Raw genomic sequence first — 19,616 nt, 5'->3', positions numbered from 1 at the left:
GCATTTTTTTCCATTTTGTTTTGTTCTTGCAGTGCTGAGAAACAAACCTAGGACCAAGCATACTACACAAGTGTTCTGCTAAACTACATGCTAGCCCCCTTGGTTTTGTTTTGTTTTTTGAAACAGGGTTTTGTGCCCAAATTAGGGCACATGGAATTTGCAATTCTTCTGTCTCTACCTCCAAAGTGCTGGAATTACAGGAATGAAACATCATACTTAGTTTAGGAGAGGAAAAAAAAAAAAACAACTGAAATTCACCAGTATGTTTAAAGTGTACAGTTCAGTAGTGTTAAGTATTTTCACACTGTTGTACACTGTGACAATTTTCAGCAACTCTCTTTCATAAGGATTCTTAAATTGGTACCTACCCTTGAATCTTCAGAATGAGGGCAAGCCTATAACCCCTATGATACTTTATGCAAAACTGTGTGAACATGGACACTGAGGATTTCTGGAAAGAGAATTCAGTTTCCATCAGATTCTCTTAACCCCCAGAGTCTACATGGCTCATGAGCAATGGTAAAAATGGTCCCCTTTAATTAGGAATATCATTCTTTATGTAGTTCTTCCTATTTCCCTAACAACAGCTGGTACTGGGGGAAGGGGAGGTTAGATGCAGTATTTTTGGTACTAATGTGCACCTTTCTCTGGGTATAAGTACTACAGCTTCTATGTGTTTTCCAGTTTTATCTAAGATTTCAGGTGAAAAAGAAGTGACTCTAAAGCCATGCAGGGTCTGTGACACTAGGCAAAGCACTTACTCTAAACACAAGGGTTAAGTCATTCAACTTTTCCTTAATACTCCATGCATGATTTGCTCAAACTTGACATGTACTAAGGCCACCAATTCCTCCTCAGTTTCACTGCCATGCCAGAAGGCCAAATCTGTCTCATCTAGTGAGTCACTACTGCTCTTCACTCCAACTGCATTTTTATTTCAGCCCACTTGTGCAGCTCATCAGAGCTGCACCATATGTTAGTACCATGGAGGCAGAATGTGACTAACTTTTTTTATATAAAACACTGCCAGTTACTTTTTAAATTACCTTACAATCCTAATGTCTCTGAAGAGTCATTACCATACATAACATTTTGGAAATGACTTTATCATTATTTTTCTGAATGTCCATGGAAGTCCTAAGGTATTTTCACTCCAATTTTCCAAGTAAGAGAACTGAAGAGAATGGATTAAGTGACCCCAATTCCACAGCCATTCTCTGGGACAGAGTCACCATGCTACAGGGGATCAAATGAAGCTGAGGGAGGTCTTTTGTTTGTTTTGCTTTAATAGAAAGCATGGACACTTAAATGTTTTGTTCTAATGTCAAGATCACAAATGAATGCCAGGCACCGGTGGCTCACACTTGTAATACTTAGCTACACAGGATGCTGAGAACTGAGAATCCAGGTTTGAACCCAGGCCGGGCAGAAAAGTCTCCATGAAACTCTGAGCCCCAATAAACTACTCAAAAAAGCCACAAGTGACTGTGGCTAAGTGGTAGAGCACTAGCCTTGAGCACAAAGAGGCTCAAGGACAGCAACCAGGCCCTGAGTTCAAAACCCAGGACCAGGGGGAAAAAAAAAGGATCATATGAAAAAAAAAAGGATCATAGGATCATAAATGGATGGAACTAAGACCTTTATGAATATAAATGATTTTTATAAAAGAATAAAAGGGATCTAGCTATATCATCAAATTCTCCAAATGTTAGAAAGAAAAAGAGATTGTTCCAACCTCCTTTGTACAATTTGTCACCTCTGAATGCTAGATTTGATAAATAAACATATCAAAAGTTTCTCAGGGCTGGGAAGGTGGCTCAGTGGTAGAGTGCCTGCCTTGCATGCATGAGGCCCTGGGTTCGATTCCTCAGTACCACATAAAACAGAAAAAGCCAGTGCTGTGGCTCAAGTGGTAAAGCGCTAGCCTTGAGCTGAAGAGCTGAGGGACAGCGCCCAGTCCCAGAGTTCAGGCCCCACGATTTATTTAAAAAAAAAAAAAAGTTTCTCAAATTGTGCAGATGCTTCATATCTGATATTCATTTAATAACTATGTGCAGCGTGGTAGTTTGACTACTACAACATTTAGATAACTCCCTCTAATAATAACCTTCTTCAATGGATAGTATCACCTGAAAAATAATTTTTACCAAAGGACTAAGTAGCCTGGCGCCAGTGGCTCAGGCTTGTCATCCTCACTACTCAGGAGGCTAAGATCTGAGGATTGCAATTCAAAGCCAGCCCATGCAGGAAAGTCCTGAGACTCTTATGTCCAGTTAACCAACAGAAAACTGGAAGTGCCTATGGCTCAAGTGGTAGAGCTCTAGCCTTGAACTGAAGAGCTCAGGGACAGTGCCCAGGCCCAGAGTTCAAGCCCCACAACCAACAACAACAACCAAAAAAAAAAAAAAAAAAAAAACTATCTGATTAATATTGAAAACTGGAATGCCCTTTGAATTCAATAATTCTTTTTCTAGAAACAGACCTGTTAGCCTACAAATAAACCTTACTTACCTAGTGTATACAAAGTATGAAAGGGATAGTGATAAGAACACAGTTTAGAATAACAAACCTAAAAGTATACCTATCAGTTGGAAGCTGGCTAAATAAATTATAACATACCAATACAGCAAAACACTTTATAGTTATTAAAGAGAATAAGACCACTGACTGAACAAGATATATTCAAATAGTAAGAAATTCTAAAGCACCAGACAATGGTGGCTCACGCCTGTGAGATCCAGGGATCATAGTTTGGAGCCAGCCAGGGCAGGAAAGTCATGAGACAATCATCTCCAATTAAAACCAGAAGTATAAACAGAATATCCCTTGAAGAATAAAGAAATTGCAGTTGTAGTCGAAGATTACTGGTTGAACTATTTACATGCTTGTTACTTATTCTACAAATAATCTAATTCCTGTTTTGTTCCAAAAAGTAGCTTGATTTCTATTTAAGTTTTTGTTGTAATCTGAGGGGAGAATGGAGGGCTTGCTATGAAGCCAAGTCTGGCCTTGGACTCATAATCCTCCTTGCCTCTTGTTCCATCCTCCTGAGTTGCTGGGATTACAGGCATGTATTACCACACTTGGCTGCTTTGCCTGAGGCATTTTGGAAAAAAGCAACTGTCCAGGTGAACCAGGCATATATGAACTATGAAATTAGCCCAGCAACTCAACTGCAGCTTGCTTGAACTGCAAGCCTTCTGACTGGCTATTTACAAAGACTGGGGCTATTTTCAATCACTTAACTGTATATCTGTGTACATTTTCTCCGATCAATCTTTCTTGTCAAGGCAGAGTGCAACATTAGCTGGATTCCAGTAATGAAGGCAAGGGGCAAGATGAGATAAAATGTCAAAACCAGTTCTACAAATACAGTTTGGGTCTAGTATCTCAAAAAGGAATCAAAACAGCTTAAGTTCAAATACAGAAATCCTACAGTTCTGCAAAAGCTTATCAAGTCTAGAGACTAGTAAATCTAGAATCTTGTTTCTCACACTGTCTCTCTCCCTAATCTCGGGGGGGGGGGGGAGGGTTTATATCATATTGCAGTCATTACCAATCCCTACCTCTTCTCTTACTCCAACATTTCTTTCTGGGCTTATCCACCTACTAGGCAGCCATGCTTAATATGGAAAACAGCAGCTCTTCCAAGGCACCTAGCATACAACTTCCATATCTCCAAAACCCTTGACCAAGCAGCCAAGAACCCTGCTTGTACCATCTGCCTCAAACTCACCTCCAAATACATGGGCACTCAAGCAAGATGCTTCCATATGGCCTCATCTTAGGAGGCTTGTCCTGTTTTCATTAAAAAAGCAGGAAACTTCATTCAATCTATTTCTGGTCTTAATTTCTTAATTCTACAAAACCAGAAATGAGTTTTCCTGGGGAAATATTTCCTAAGACAGAATATAAACCATCAGAAAGCACAAAAAGTTAAAAAAAAAAAATCTTACCTCTACTCCAGCCAGTCAGTGAGCATAGATTGAGATCTCCAAGGATCCATAGCTTAAAAACAAATACTAAGGATCTCTTTATATAGTATCACTTTTTAAAAAGTGACCTCAATTATCATGCTCTCAGCACTCTCCAGGTGTGTTCCTAAGGGAAACGTTTCAATATCCACTTAAATGATCTCCATCATCTCCTTCAATGCCTCTGAAAAAGGCTGAACTCTTTTGCAAAATTAAACTTGTCAGTACTTTGATTTCATTTCTACAAAAACAAGCTTCTTAGAAACAGGAGAGCTATCAATCAAAAAAAAAAGCACTCACTTTTTAAGAAAGCATCTATATACCTAAAATTAAAGAGGGGGTAGATGTGTAGGTGTGTGCAATGTTCCCTCTACCCCTCTTTTTGCTCTCTCACAAAACCCCACCCTCAGCTCAATTTCTGTCCCTAAGGAATTATGATCTTGTTCAGAAAAATATGGCTGGCACTAGAAACAAAAAACAGGTTGTCATAAATTTGGGCCTTACATAAATATCTCAGGAGAATAATTTCTTTTTTTTTTTTTTTTTGGGGGGGGGGTCCGGTCGTGGGGCCTGAACTCTAGGCCTGGGCGCTGTCCCTCAGCTCTTCAGCTCAAGGCTAGTGTTCTACCACTGGAGCCACAGCACCACTTCCAGTTTTCTGTTGGTTAATTGGAGATAAGAGTCTCAGGACTTTCCTACATAGGCTGGCTTTGAATCAAGATCCTCAGATCTCAGCCTCCTGAGTAGCTAGGATTACAGGTGTGAGCTACCACCCCCAGGCTTCCAAAGGAAATTCTAAAATAAGACTTGGTTAGGCTGATTCATAATTTAGTAATACCAAATAATGTTCCAGGTGTGCTAATATCAGATAAATATGTACTATAAGCCTCTGATGTACCTACATCAGATCTTGCAGTCAAGACCCTTCTTTCCCAGTTTTGCTGCTCACTAGCCAGGTAACTTTGGGAAAAGATTATTAAATGCCTTCCTATCTCTGCTTCTTCATGTGAAAACAGTTACAAGATAAGATCTAGCTTCTAGCTGTATGTTAGGTTTAAAGGATTTGTAAAAGAACATTTAGAACAACAGTTACTGGGACACAGAAAGTATTCAACATTTGCTATAATTATTCTTCCAGACACTAAGCTTAGTGCCCACGGTAAGCAAAGATGAGTCTCCGAGAGTTTTAATATTTGACAAGACGATTACATCTCTTCAAAATGTGCATCTGACAAGAGAAAGAAATAAAAGAGACACAAATAGGAAGGAGAGAAATCAAATTATCCCTATTAGCAGAGAATACAAACCTACACTTAAAAGACCCTACACTAGCCTTGAGCTGAGTGAGGGACAGTGCCCAGGTCCAGAATTCAGGCCCCCAGGAAAATAAATAAATGAATAAAAAAATCTAGGATTAAACCTAACCAAGGTGGTAGGTAAAAAGATCTCTACCAGGGCTGGAAATGTGGCTTAGTGGTAGAGTGCTGCATAGCATTCATGAAGTCCTAGGTTCAATTCCTCATACCACATAAACAGAAAAGGCCAGAAATGGCTCTGTGGCTCAAGTGGCAGAGTGCTAGCCTTGAGCAAAAGCAGCTCAGGGACTGTGCCTAGGCTGAGCTCAAGCCAGAGGACTGGCAAAAACAAAAACAAAAACAAAACCCCACTTATAATAGGAATTATAAAACAATGAAATCAAAAGACACCAAAAGATGCAAAGACTTGCCATACTCAGGAACCTGAACAATATTGTGAAAATGTCCATATTACCAAGAAAGATCTACCACTTCAACTTAATCACTATCAAAATTCCTGTGAGTCTTCAAAGAAAAATAAAAATTCTAAAATTCAGGGGCTGGGAAGGTGGCTCAGTGGTAGAGTGCTTGCCTTGCATGCCTGAGGCCCTGGGTTCGATTCCTCAGCACCACATAAGCAAAAAGAAAAAACCCGGAAGTGGCATTGTGGCTCAAGTGGTAGAGCACTAGCCTTGAAGAGCTGAGGGACAGCACCCAGGCCCAGAGTTCAGGCCCCACAACCGGACACCCCCCCCACAAAAAAAATTCTAAAATTCACATGAAATCATAAAAGACCCTGAAAAAAGTCCTGAGCAAAAAAGAGCATCACTGAAAGTACCAAAATGTCCAACCTCAAATTATACCACAGAGCCATGGTAACAAAAACAGCATAGTAATGGCACAAAACAGACACAAAGGAATACAAGAGGACTTAGAAATAAGCCCACATAACTACAGCCAGCTGATTCTCAGACAAAGGTGCCAAAAATATTCTGTAAGATAGACTCCTTTAACAAATGGTGCTGAGAAAACTGGATATCCACAAGCAAACTGAAACTTTCAAGTCAGGAATCAGTGACTCATGCCTATACTCCTAGCTACTTAGGAGACTGAGACCTGGAGGATCACAGTTGAAAGCTAGCTCAGACAGAAAAGTCCGGAAGACTTAATCTCTAACCAGCAAAACGCTAGGCTGGAGGCATGGTTCAAATGATAAAGCTGTGAGCAAGAAAGCTGAAAAAGTCATCATTAGTCAGGCAGTGGTGGCTCCCACCAGTAATCCTAACTGAGTGTCTAGCTATGATCTCAGCTAGGAGGTTGACATCTGAGGACTGTGGTTTGAAGCCAGACTGGAAAGAAAAGTCTGTGAGACTCTTATCTTCAATTAACCATAGAAAAAGTGGGAAGTGGAGCTGTGGCTCAAGTGGTGGAGTGCCAGCCTCGAGCAAAAGGAGAAAAATCTTAGCCAAATATTCTTCTGAGGATTAATATCTAAAATGTATAAAGAATTCAAAGTCAAAGCCAGGAACTGGTTGGTGGTTCACACCTGTAAGCAATCCTAGCTACTCAGTAGGCTGAGATCTGAGGGTCATGATTAGAAACCAGCCAGGGCAGGAAAGTCCATGAGACTTTTATCTCCACTAACCTATTTAAAAAAAAAAAAAAAAGCCAGAAGTGGTGCTATGGCTCAAAGTGATAGAGACAGCCTTAAGCAAAAAAGCTCAGGGGGGCTGGAAAGGTGGCTGGCTCAGTGGTAGAGTGCTTGCCTTGCATGCATGAGGCCCTGGGTTGGATTCCTCAGCACCACACAGGCAGAAAAAGCCATAAGTGGCGCTGTGGCTCAAGTGGTAGAGCGCTAGCCTTGAGCTGAAGAGCTGAGGGAACACTGCCCAGGCCCAGAGTTCAGGTCCCACGACTGACAAAAAAAAAAAAAAAAAAAAAAAAACTCAGGGACAGTACCTAGGCCCTAAATTAATACTCCACGATGACGACCACCACCACCACCAACAACAACAAAATAACACAATTAAAGGTCAGAGGTATGGTTCATTGGTAAACTACGTGCACAGTAAACATAAAAACCTGAGTTCAAACCCGAGTAGCCAAAAAAGAAAAAAAAAAGCCAAAATACTAACCACCAATACTAACAATGACTATCTGGGCAAATCAACTGAATAGACACTTCTCAAAAGAAAAATACTGAAAGTTAGGAGCTGGTGGCTCACACCTATTAATAACACCTAGTCTAGGCAGAAATGTCTGAGACTTTATCTCAAAATTAAAAAAGCAAAAAACAAGGCTGGAAGTGAGGCTCGAGAGGTAAAGTGCTAACCATGAGCGAAAAAACTTGAGCAAGAGCATGAGGCCAAGTTCATCAGTTTAAAAAAAAAAAGTACAGCCAGGCACTGGTGGCTCACACCTGTAATCCTAGCTACTCAGGAGGCTGAGATCAGAGGTTCAAAGCCAGCCTGGGCAGTAAGTCCGTGAAACTCTTATCTCCAATAAACCACCAGAAAACCGGAAGTGGTGCTGTAGCTCAAGTGGTAGAGGTCTAGCCTTGAGCTGAAGAGCTGAGGGACAACGCCCAGGCCCAGAGTTCAGGCCCTACGACGGGGGGGGGGGGGGGGGAGTACACTGGCTAGGCATGACAGCTAAACTCATGTAAACTGCTTGAGAGGCTAAGACTAGGAGGATGGTAGTTTGAAGTACAATCCTAATGAACACAAAGCCTTTGAAGTACAAACTTCATATCAGAAAAAAAAAATCCAAAAAAGTAACACAGAGATTCCATCTCACTCCTTCAGAATCGCTATTATCAAGAAAAAAGCAAATTCTGATAAGGATTGGGGTGGAGAGGTAAGAGAAGAGGTAGTTACATAATGATGGTAGGAATGTAAATAAGTGCAGCCACCATGGAAATCAGTATAGAGGTTTCTCAGAAAACTAAAAATAGAATTACTATGTCATCTAACTATACCACTCCTGGGTTTCTACTCTAAGGATCCAAAGTTGGCACACAACAAAGCACACACACTTATGTTTACTGTGGCATTATTGGTAATAAGCAAACTATAGAAGCAGTCTAGGTGCCCATAAATGTGGTATATATACGACAGAGTGTCATAGTCATAAAGGATGAGATTTAACACCTACAAGAAAATGGATGGAGGGGCTGGGAAAGTGGCTCAGTGGTAGAGCGCTTGCCTTGAATACATGAGGCCCTAGGTTCGATTCCTCAGCCCCACATAAGCAAAAGGAAAAAAAGCCAGAAGTGGTGCTATGGCTCAAGTGGTAGAGCGCTAGCCTTGAGCTGAAGAGCTGAGGGACAGCGCCCAGGCCCAGAGTTCAGGCCCCACTACTTGACCCGCCAAAAAAAAGAAAATGGATGGAGCCAGAAGTTGATGGCTCATGTTTGTAATCGTACTCAGGAAACTGAGATCTAAGGATTGAAGTTCAAAGCCAGTCCTGGCAGGAAAGTGAGTGAGACTCTTATCTCCAATTAACAAGCAAAAAAAAGCTGGAAGTGGAGCTCTGGCTCAAATAATGGAGTCTTGCTAGACATTTTTGTGGCCGTGAGGGGAGGGGGGGCGGAGAGGGAGAGGCCCACAGGGACAACACCTAGGCCCTGAGTTCAAGCCCCAGGACCAACACATTTAACAAAGAGGGGGGGCAGAATTATCCTTCTCCTCATACTAAGAAAAATTTGTGGAGGTTTTCAAAATGGATACGGTTGAAAAAGAAAAACTAATATAATGAGGCCAGGGAAATTCTAACTTTTAAAGGTCAAGAACAAAAAGAAAGCTATAATAAAGATGTGCTAAACAATATCATTTGCTGAAGTGAGCTGTAAAATCAAAGAGCTGCTACTGATTTTAATCTTTAGTGACAGTCCTTACATAGGTTGTGCAATTCACAGTATAAATGGGAAAACATTAGTAGGACAATAAAATGAGATTAAGCCAAAGATAAAACTCATAGTGGAGTACATGCCTAGCAGGAGTGAGGTACTGGATTGATCCCCAGTACTGAAAAAAATAAAGTAAAAAGAAGATGACTGCCAAGAAGATGACTGCAGTCAATATGTTGTCATATTCAATAATTTTAGAAAGTTATGAAGAATGCAGGGTCAGAGTCTGTAGAACAGATTCTTAAGTTATTAAAGAGCCAGACTACATCAGTGAATGATCACAGAACTGTACTCACACTACCCAGTCATAGGAAAAAGTGCCTCAGTTAAAGTGTTTCTCTAACCCTTTTGTCTCCCTGGCCAGTTATAAACATGTGCAGAGTGTCTCATTCCCACTCAGCTGACAAGTTCTATTCCCAACTCTGTACACTTATGACTCATGAGGGCATGGGGGAGGAGAGTAAAAGAAAACTGCAAAATAGAGAATATGAACTTAGGTTGATCAAGATTGAAGAATTCCTGCTTAACACACCAAGAAAGTATCCTTTCAAATCATAGTAACTAACAGTTATCTTGAAACAGTATCTTTTTTTTTTGGTTGGTTGTGGGGCTTTAACTCTGGGCTTGGGCGCTGTCCCTCAGCTCTCCAGCTCAAGGTGAGCGCTCTACCACTTGAGCCAGAGCGCCACTTCTGGTTTTCTAGTGGTTTATTGGAGATAAAGAGTCTCACGGACTTTCCTGACCAGGCTGGCTTTGAACTGTGATCCTCTGATCTCAGCCTCTTGAGTTGCTAAGATTACAGGCATGAGCCACACCGGTGCCTGGCTTGAAACAGTATCTTGAAAATAGCCTGAAATTGTATTATCATGTTCCCTACTATTACTTAAATAGGCAAGACATCAAAAGGCCTCTGTAAGGTGAAACTTAAAGCACTGGGAATCTGCACACAGCACAGGTTGTTGCAAAGCCCAAAACAGCAGGCCATTTTCCTACAGTTACCTTCCCAGCAAATAGCCCAGTACTGCAGCTTCTTCCAAAGAGCTGTGCACTCTTTTTGAGACAGGGTCACTCTATGTAGTCGACTGTCCTCAAATTCATGATACTCCTGTCTTAGCCTCCTGGGAAAACAACTTTGTACTACCACACCCACCTTAGCAAATAATTTAAGAGGTAATTTCACATCTTTTTCTACTCAGATTTTGTCAAGAAATTTGTTCTACTCATCCCTAATAGCTGATCTTAAAAAATAATAATAATAACAAAAACCCTGCTACTTCTAAGGTAACTCAAAGATACTAAATTACTACATTGATCAGTCGTCCCCAGACTCCCCTCCCCCCCCCCCCCAGGATGCTTTTGTTAAAACTGTTTCTTCATGCCAATATCCCTGAGATTCTGAAACATTCTACACAATTTGTAACCGGAAAACCAACACAAAACAGACAAATGGGTCACCTCTTTAAACCTGGAACCTCAGTCCTCCACAGAAATGAACATAGACAGATAGATGGACCCACGTGAACACAAACTGGGAGCCCTGGCTGAGTCCTGAGCAGGTCTGGGTGCACAGGGCAGCTGCAAGACCTGGCTAGTGGGCTGCTCCTGCTGTTGCTGTACAAATATAGAAAGCTGAAAAGTGGAACATCAGCTTTAGCAGAACAGACTCTGCACCCAGCTTCACTCCAAAGGGAGGAGCAGGGAATAGAAACAGCTTTACCCATACATGGTTGCTGAAAAGGGGCCACTGGTAAAAGCCCAATTATCTCACACACATGCATTCTGTACACATCCGCCAGATAAAAAACAGAAACACACAGGTTGGTACTTGAAGGAAGGTCTGAGAGATTCTATTTCGGTCAAAGAACTTCCCAATTAAATTTAGACATTTACACTGTGGCCCTCAACTGTGGGAAATAAGAAAGTCTAAAATCTTTTACTAGGTCAGATTCTTACCAGATCAGCAATAGCTGTGAGGTTCAATTTATCACTTAAATCTAAAAATGAATGTGCAAAAAAGGTTATTCCCTACTTTATGAATAATCTTAGTATTGGCCCTTTGCTATTTCTAGACTAATGGTCTGGTTGCTCAGACTGCTTTAGAATCTCTTCTCTCTCCCTTTTTAAAAATTCTGCTAGTCCATGGGTGACAATGTTGTCAGACACCTTGATTCATATACTGTTTTGTAGAATGGGAACTTCTTTGTACAACTACTTACAGATATTAATAATTAAAAAATGTTAAAAATAAATAAATTCTGCTGGTATGTTCAGGTGCTGGTGGTTCACGCCTGTAATCCTAGCTAGTCAGGAGACTGAGATATGAGGATCATAGTTCAAAGACAGCCAGGGGGGCTGGGAAGGTGGCTCAGTGGTAGAGCGCTTGCCTTGCATGCCTGAGGCCCTGGGTTCGATTCCTCAGCACCACATAAGCAGAAAAAAAAAAAGCCAGAAGTGGTGCTGTGGCTCAAGTGGTAGAGAGCTAGCCTTGAGCTGAAGAGCTGAGGGACAGCGCCCAGGCCCAGAGTTCAGGCCCCACGACTGGACCCAAAAAAAACAAAAACAAGACAGCCAGGGCAGGGAAGTCTGTGAGACTCTGATCTCCAATTAACCACCAGAAAAATCAGAAGTAGTGCTATGGCTGAAGTGGTAGAGCACTCCTCTTGAGCTAAAGAGCTCAGGAACAGCGCCCAGGTCCAGAGTTCAAGCCCCATGACTGCCCCCTCCTCCCCCCACCCCCACAAAAAAAAAAATTCTGCCAGTAAAAGTTAAAAACTAGGGGCTGGGAAGGTGGCTTATTGGTAGACTGCTTGCCTTGCATGCATGAGGCCCTGATTCAATTCCTTAGCACCACATAAGCAGAAAAAGCCAGAAATGGCACTATGGCTTAAGTGGTAGAGTGCTAACCTTGAGCTGAAGAGCTGAGGGACAGCCCCAGGCCCAGAGTTCAGACCCCATGACTGACAAAAAAAAAAAAAAAAAAAGTTAAAAATATACCTTCTTAGAATACATTTCTCAGAATGCTGGCTTATGTAATCAGAAGTCAAATACTCATATTTTTGTAATTATTTTACTTAGAACAATTCCACCAGATTCATGTCAATGTAAAAAAAACTTAATTTCTGTGTTCGCTTCGGCAACACATATATTAAAATTGGAACGATACAGAGAAGATTAGCATGGCCCCTGCACAAGGACGACACGCAATTTGTGAAGCGTTCCATATTTTTTAGGGGAAAAGCAAATCGTTTAAATAGGGATACAGGTGGACCCACTGCAACAATGAGATGTACAAGTCGTTATGTCGAAAATGAACTTTGTTGGGGGGGGAGCGCGCAGGGAGGATTGGGTGGGGGGGTTGGGGGGTAGATGGGAAGGGGAAACAAAGGAGGAGGCTACAATGCTTGATAAGAAATGTACTCATTATCATGCCCATGTAATTGTAACCCCTCTGTACAGTATTTTCACAATTAAAAAAAGGAAAAAAAAACTTAATTTCTGACCAAGTAAATCCTTTAAAGAAATGCTGTGGACACCAGTGATTCAAGCCTGTAATTCTAGCTATTCAGGAAGTTGAGATCTGAGGACTGAGGTTCAAAGTCTGCCTAGGCAAAGTCCACGAGACTGACTCATCTCCAATTAACAACCAAAAAGCAGGAAGTTAAAGAGTGGCTTATGTGGTAGAGCACCAGCTCTGATTAGAAAAAAAAAATCAAGCTCCAGTAATGGTGCGCATTCGCACATGCATGCTACAAACAAGAAATGCCGCTGACTTGTTAAAACAACTGTTTTTCAGCTCTTATTGCATTAACCAAGTAATCAATAAGTATTCAGTGAAAACTTTATCAAATTTGAGACTTTTACCTGCAATTAACCAGCAAAAAGCTAGAACTGGAGGCATAGCTCGAGTGGTAGAGTACTAGTCAGGAGCAAAAAAGCAGGGTGAGGGCCTGAAGTCCTAAATTCAAGCCCCAGTATCAGCACCAATGAAAATGTCTATAAGCCCCTTTAGTATGCTCTTTGTTAAGTCATTTCTCCTCTCTGAGTCTATTTTCCCAAGTGAAAAACAGGATTGGAACTAGATCAATCTATATCTAGGATGAAAAGACCTAGAGAATCTAGACATTTCAAAGATCTCAAAAAAGTTATTTTAGGGTTGGGAAGGTGGCTGTGTTAGAGTGCTTGCCTTGCAAATGAGGCCCTGGGTTCAATTCCTCAGCACCACGTAAGCAGAAAAAGCCAGAAGTGGTGCTGTGGCTCAAGTGGTAGGGCAAGAGCCTTGAGCTGAAGAGCTCCGGGACAGTGCCCAGGCCCCAGAGTTCAGGCCCCACAACCAACAACAACAACAAAAAGTTATTTAATATGAATTATTTTGCATATGCATTTATATTATATGAATTATTTTGCATATGCATTTATAGGAAAGTGAATTCATAAACAGAATATTCGACTGGAATCTGTAACAGCAAACAGGTTTAACAACCTACTATGGGAGCTGGATATATACCTGTAATCACATCATCTTGAGTTCAAGTCAAGCCTGGACTCCCTATCAAATTTGAGCCTGGGATATATACATACAAGAGAAGACAGACAGACAGACCACTCATTACTGAATGACTTAAGCCTAAAACTTTTAGGCTCCATGGCAACCTAAATCAGCACACTGAACATATCGTATATAAAGCACACATTTAGAGGCTTAACTAGTAAATTCAAAATGTGACATATGTGCAATGTGGGCGACAATATTATTCTGAGAACTTTAACTTTAAAACCTTCCAACTTTTATTTTGCCATCCCAAAGATGATATAATGGAGTCAACTATGCAGAAAGTGCAAGCTCAAGGAAGAAGAGGTACAAAGATTATAAATAGAAGTAAAGAGATGAGAGACTCTCAGAAAGGCAATTCTGAACATGGCTCTCTCCCACTGAGAATCAACCTGCAAATGAAAGCTTAAAAACATTGCCAAGGAGAGCATATATCAAGATAGCATTTGGGACACTCTTTAATAGGGGCTTAGTCAAAAGAGGACACAGTCACAGACCAGACAGGCAAATGAGGCACAGCCTCCAGAGCAGTCAAGACAGAAGTATTTTTTTATCTTTTCTAGAAGCCTAAAGAATGTAACTGCCAAGAAACAGAAGCAGTATCAGAGTCGGGCACTGGTGGCTTACATCTATAACCCTAAATACTCAGGAGGCTGAGATCTGAAGTTCACCATTCAAAGCCAACCCAAGCAGTTAAGAAGTCTGTGATCTTATCTCCATTTCACCACCAGAAAACCAGAAATGACAGACGCTCAAAATGGTAGAGTGCTAGCTTTGAGCCAAAGAGCTCAGGGACAGGTCCAAGTTCAAGCCCCATGACTGACTGCCCCCACCCAAAACAAAAACAAAAACAAAACTTCAGGGACAGTACCTAGGCCCCAAGTTCAAGCTCTAGAACAGACACAAAAGAAAAAAAAAAAAAAAAAAAGGACTGGAACTGTGGCTTAGTGGTAGAGTGCTTGTCTTGCATGCATGGAACCCTGGGTTTGATTCCTGAGTGCCCAATAAACAGAAAAGCCAGAAGTGGTGCTGTGTCTTGTATGGTAGAGTGCTAGACTTGAGCAAAAAAGAAGATCAGGGACAATGTCAAGTCCCGGAGTTCAAACTCAAGGACCAGTGTGCATGCACACAATAAAGGAGTAACAGAGTACAGATAGATAGATAGATAGATAGATAGATAGATAGATAGATAGATAGATAGATAGATAGATAGATAGATAGATAGATAGACAGACAGATAGATAGATAGAATCTATGAAGGAATGAACTAAACAGATTCAATACTGAGTTTTTTCATCTACTAAAGGACCTTGGGTACCTATCCATAAGAACTCCATTATGATACATATATCTTTTTTGAAAACATCTGAAGGTGGTATACCTGACTCTCCTTCAAACCACAATTCTAGCCAGGAGCCAGTGGCTCCTGTCTGTAATAATAGCTACTCAGGTGGCTGAAATCTGAGGGTCATGGTTCAAAGCCAGCCGTGGAAGGAAAGTCCCTGTGAGACTCTTATCTCCAATTAACCACCCTAAACCAGAAGTGGCACTGAGGCTTAAGTGCATTCTGGGCTAGCATTGAGCACAAAGAAGCTTAAGGACAGTGCCCAGGCCCTGAGTTCAAGCCCCACAACCAACAATAACAACAAAACCTCATTTCCAGGGTCAAGAATACAGCCCAGCAACAGAATGTCTGCATAACATGCATAAGGCCCTAGGTTCAACCTCCTGCACCAAAAAGAAAAAACAAAACAAAATACATTTGCCTGCCAATTCTGTTCAGTTGAGTTACTTTTACTTTCAGTAAAACAGAAAAATAGTTCGGTAAAATACACTACTGTATTTTCAGGGCAACAAATAAATATCTTTCGATTCTAAGAGAGCTAAACATTACTAGAACAAGACATAGTTTACATAACTGAACAGCAATTGTTATATTATTAGGCTGGAAGTGTGACTCAGCAGGAGTGCCTGTTCAGGGTCCTGAGTTCAAATCCTAGTACCAACCAAACCAAAACAAACAAAAAGCATTATCCTAGTACATGAAAGGAAGTGGTTAGAAAAATAATTTTGAGCCAGGCTCCAGTGGTCCATGTCTATAATCCTAGCTACTCAGGAGCCTGAGATCTGAGATCACAGTTCAAAGCCAGCCCAGGCAGGAAAGTCCATGAGACTCTCATCTCCAATTACCCACCAGAAAACCGGAAGTGGCTCTGTGGCTCAAATAGTAGACCACTCACCTTGATCTGAAGAGCACAAGGACAGTGCCCAAGCCCTGAGTTCAAGCCCCATGACTGACCAAAAAAAAAAAAAAAAAGCAAGAAAGAAAAGAAAAAGAAAAAGAATTTTGAGTCAGGCTAGAATCTATGGAATCTACATAAATATATATTTGGCCTCCAGTCCTAATTTACTCATTTCAAGGCTTTCCTTGAACACCCAATCTCCCTGCTCCAGCCTCACACATGCTGAACTTAGTTATACACCACCATGCTGGACAAAAAATAATTTCAACAAAGGAGGAGGCAATAATGCTCAATAGGAAATGTACTCATTACCTTGTTATGATGTAACTAACCCCTTCTGTACAATATTTTTACAATAAAAAAACGTAGCTCTGCCTATAATCCTAACTATTCAGGAGGCTGAGGCCTGAGGATCACAGTTGGAAGCCAGCCTGGGCAGGAAAGTCTATGACACTCGTATCTCCACCAAAGTGGTCCAGGGCTAACCTTAAGCAAAAGAGCTCAAGGACAATGCTCAGGCCCTGAGTTCAAGCCCTAAGACTGACCAAAATAATAATAATAATAATAATAATAATAATAATAATAATAATAATAATAATAATAATAATAATAACCCAGGTGCCAGTGGCTCACGCCTGTAATCCTAACTTCTCGGGAGGCTGAGATCTGAGGATCATGGTTCAAAGCCAACCCAGGCATAAAGCCTGTAAGACTCATCTCCAATAAGCCACTAGAAAACTGGAAGTGGCGCTATGGCTCAAGAGGTAGAGCACTTGCCTTGAGCTGAAGAGCACAGGGTCAGCACTCAGGCTCAGAGTTCAAGCCCCATGACCAACAACAAAAAAACAAAACTCACAAAAAAACACAAAACAAAAATCGTAAGAGTTGGGCTTGATAGCACATGCCTATCGTCACAATATATGATAGAGAAGCATTCGATATTGAATTTTAGGTAAGCATGGACTATAAAGCTCATGCCTGTAATCCTGGTTACCCGGAGGCTGAGACCTGGAGGGTTTCTGTTTGAAGCCAGCTTGAGCAGATAAGTCTGGAAATTATATCCAATTTATCAGCAAAAAGCCAAAATGCAAGTGGCAGAACACCAATTGGGGGGAAGGGGTGACAAAGAACAATGGTACCAACATAAAAACAAATAGAAAACCTCATCTACATTTTCTCTTTTTTTGGGGGGGTCAGTTGTGGGGCCTCACCTCTGAATCTGGGCACTGTCCCTAAGCTTTTTGCTTAAGGCTAGCACTCTACCACTTGAACAACAGCGTACTTCTGGCTTTTTCTCTGTATGTGGTGCTGGGGAATTGAACCCAGGGCTTCATGCATGCAAGGCAAGCACTCTACCACTGAGCCACCTTCCCAGCCCTTTTCTTTTTTCTTTCTTTGGAATACTATGGATTAAGTCTAGGGCCTCAAGCTTGCTAGGCATGCACTGTAGACCACTTGAGCTATGCCCTAGTCCTACTTTTTTCCTTTCTCAGTGATGGAGATCAAAGCCAGGGCTTGGTACTCACAAGACAAGTTCTCTAAACACTGAGCATCCACATTTTCCTTTTGGCATTTTGCTGAAATAACTAAAAGATTGTCAACATCACTTTCATTTTCTGATGTGACTAAAAATTAATATTGGAGTCAAGGTCTTCATTTTAGGTATAGTCAATTCTTCCGGAAATCTGTATTTTTTTTAAATTGGTTGGTTTTTTTTTGTCGGCCATGGGCTTTAACTCTGGGCTTGGGTGCTATCCCTCAGCTCTTTAGCTCAAGGTGAGTGCTCTACCACTTAAGCCACAGAGCCACTTCTGGTTTGAGTGATTTAATTGGAGATAAAGAGTTTCACGGACTTTCCTGCCTGGGCTGGCTTTGAACCACGATCCTCAGATCTCAGCCTCCTGAGTAGCTAGGATTACAGGCGTGAGCCACCAGCACCTGACTGGAAATCTGTATTTATGAGAAATGGAAAACATTCCTCTATTTCTTATTAGAAAATATATGTCTGTAAGTTAAAAGGCATAAAGACTTCATTGCTGTTTTTGTTTTTTGTCCTGCTTGTTCACTTATCTATCATTGGGAAGGTAAGAGGGACAGAGAAATGGAGGGACAAAAGGTAAACAAATTTAATAGTGGTACTAACTAGACACAATGCTGAACATCAACTATACAACTTGTGAGTGGGAATATGAAAAACTGGGTAGACAGGGCTGGGAAGTTGGCTCAGTGGTAGAGTGCTTGCCTCGCATGCATGAGGTCCTGGGTTCGATTCCTCAGCACCACATAAGAAGAAGAAAAAAAGAAAAAAAAAGAAAAACTGGGAGAGGGAAGGGGTGTCCAAAAAGAGATGTACTTTTTACCTGACTTATATAAGTGTAACCCCTCAGTACTTCACCTTTATAGTAACAATAAAAGCATAAAAAGCTGAGTGCTGGTGGCTCATGCCTGTAATGCTACTGAGGAGGCTGAGATCTGAGGATTATGGTTTGAAGCCAACCCCCAACAGCAAAGTCCATGAGATAATCATCTCCAATTAACCACCAAAGGGGCTGGGAAGTTGGCTCAGTGGTAGAGCGCTTGCCTTGCATGCCTGAGGCCATGGGTGCGATTCCTCAGCACCACATAAGCAAAAAGAAAAAAGCCGGAAGTGGCGCTGTGGCTCAAGTGGTAGAGCGCTAGCCTTGAGCTGAAGAGTTGAGGGACAGCACCCATGCCCAGAGTTCAGGCCCCAAGACTGGACCCAAAAAAAAAAAAAAAAAACAACAACCACCAAAAATTCAGAAGTGGATCTGTAGCTCAAAGTGGCAGAGAACTAGCCTTGAGCAGAAAAGCTCAGGGACAGTGCTCAGGCACTGAGTTCAAGGTCTATAAACAACAACAACAACAACAACAAAAGACTGGGGGGCAGGGAGGTTCCCAGCTGGGAAGGTGGCTCCAAGGTAGAGTGTTTATCTCTCCTGCATGAGGCCCTGGGGTCCATTCCTCCGCACCACATAAGCAGAAAAAGCTGGAAGTGGTGCTGTGGTTCAAGTGGTAGGGCACTAGCCTTGAGCTGAAGAGCTCAGGGACAGCACCCAGGCCCAGAGTTCGTTGTATGGCTTGAACTCTGGGCCTGGGTGCTATCCCTCAGCTCTTCAGCTCGAGGCTAGTGCTCTACCACTTGAGCCCCAGCACCAATGACTTACATGTGTAATCCTAGTTACTCAAAAAGCTGAGATCTGAGGATCATAGTTTGAAGCCAGCCAAGAATAAAGTCCATGAGGGGCTGGGATGGTGGCTCAGTGGTAGAGTGCTTGCCTTGCATGCTTGAGGTCCTGGGTTCGATTCCTCAGCACCACATAAGCAGAAAAAAAAAAAGCCAGAAGTGGCACTGTGGCTCAAGTGGTAGAGTGCTAGCCTTGAGCTGAAGAGCTGAGGGACAGTGCCCAGGCCCAGAGTTCAGGCCCCACAACTGGACCCCCCCCCCAAAAAAAAAAGTCCATGAGATTCTTATGTCCAAATAACCACTAAAAAGCTGGAAGTGGAGCTGTGACTGAAGTGTTATAGAGTGCTAGCTTAGAGCAAAAAGCTCAGGGACAATTCTAGCCCCCAGTACCACCACAAAAGAAAAAGTCATTTAAAATTTCTTTTCTGGTACACAATAATCAC

General features: G+C 41.8%; 1 protein-coding gene and 1 non-coding gene across 5 annotated transcripts in view; one reads left to right on the top strand and one right to left on the bottom strand.

Moving 5' to 3' along the window:
- Nucleotides 1-19,616, bottom strand: part of Celf1 (CUGBP Elav-like family member 1) — an 89,669-nt gene that overhangs the window by 49,573 nt on the left and 20,480 nt on the right. Inside the window, exon 1 of one of the 4 annotated variants that reach the window (XM_070032349.1) lies at nt 10,632-10,648. The exons of the other annotated variants lie outside the window; for them this stretch is intronic. The gene's annotated coding sequence lies outside the window, so the exon portion shown is untranslated. Of the gene's footprint in view, nt 1-10,631; nt 10,649-19,616 lie in introns of those variants that run through there. 4 annotated transcript variants of the gene reach the window in all.
- On the top strand, nt 12,298-12,403 carry LOC138834230 (U6 spliceosomal RNA). Its single transcript, XR_011374007.1, has one exon. It is a non-coding gene; the product is annotated as a U6 spliceosomal RNA (small nuclear RNA).

Source organism: Dipodomys merriami, unplaced genomic scaffold (genome assembly GCF_024711535.1).
Source record: "Dipodomys merriami isolate MVZ:Mamm:240054 unplaced genomic scaffold, mDipMer1.0.p SCAF_21, whole genome shotgun sequence".
Lineage (NCBI taxonomy): Eukaryota > Metazoa > Chordata > Mammalia > Rodentia > Heteromyidae > Dipodomys > Dipodomys merriami.
The sequence above is the reverse complement of the archived record's forward strand: the minus strand, read 5'-3'. Positions and strand labels throughout refer to the sequence as shown.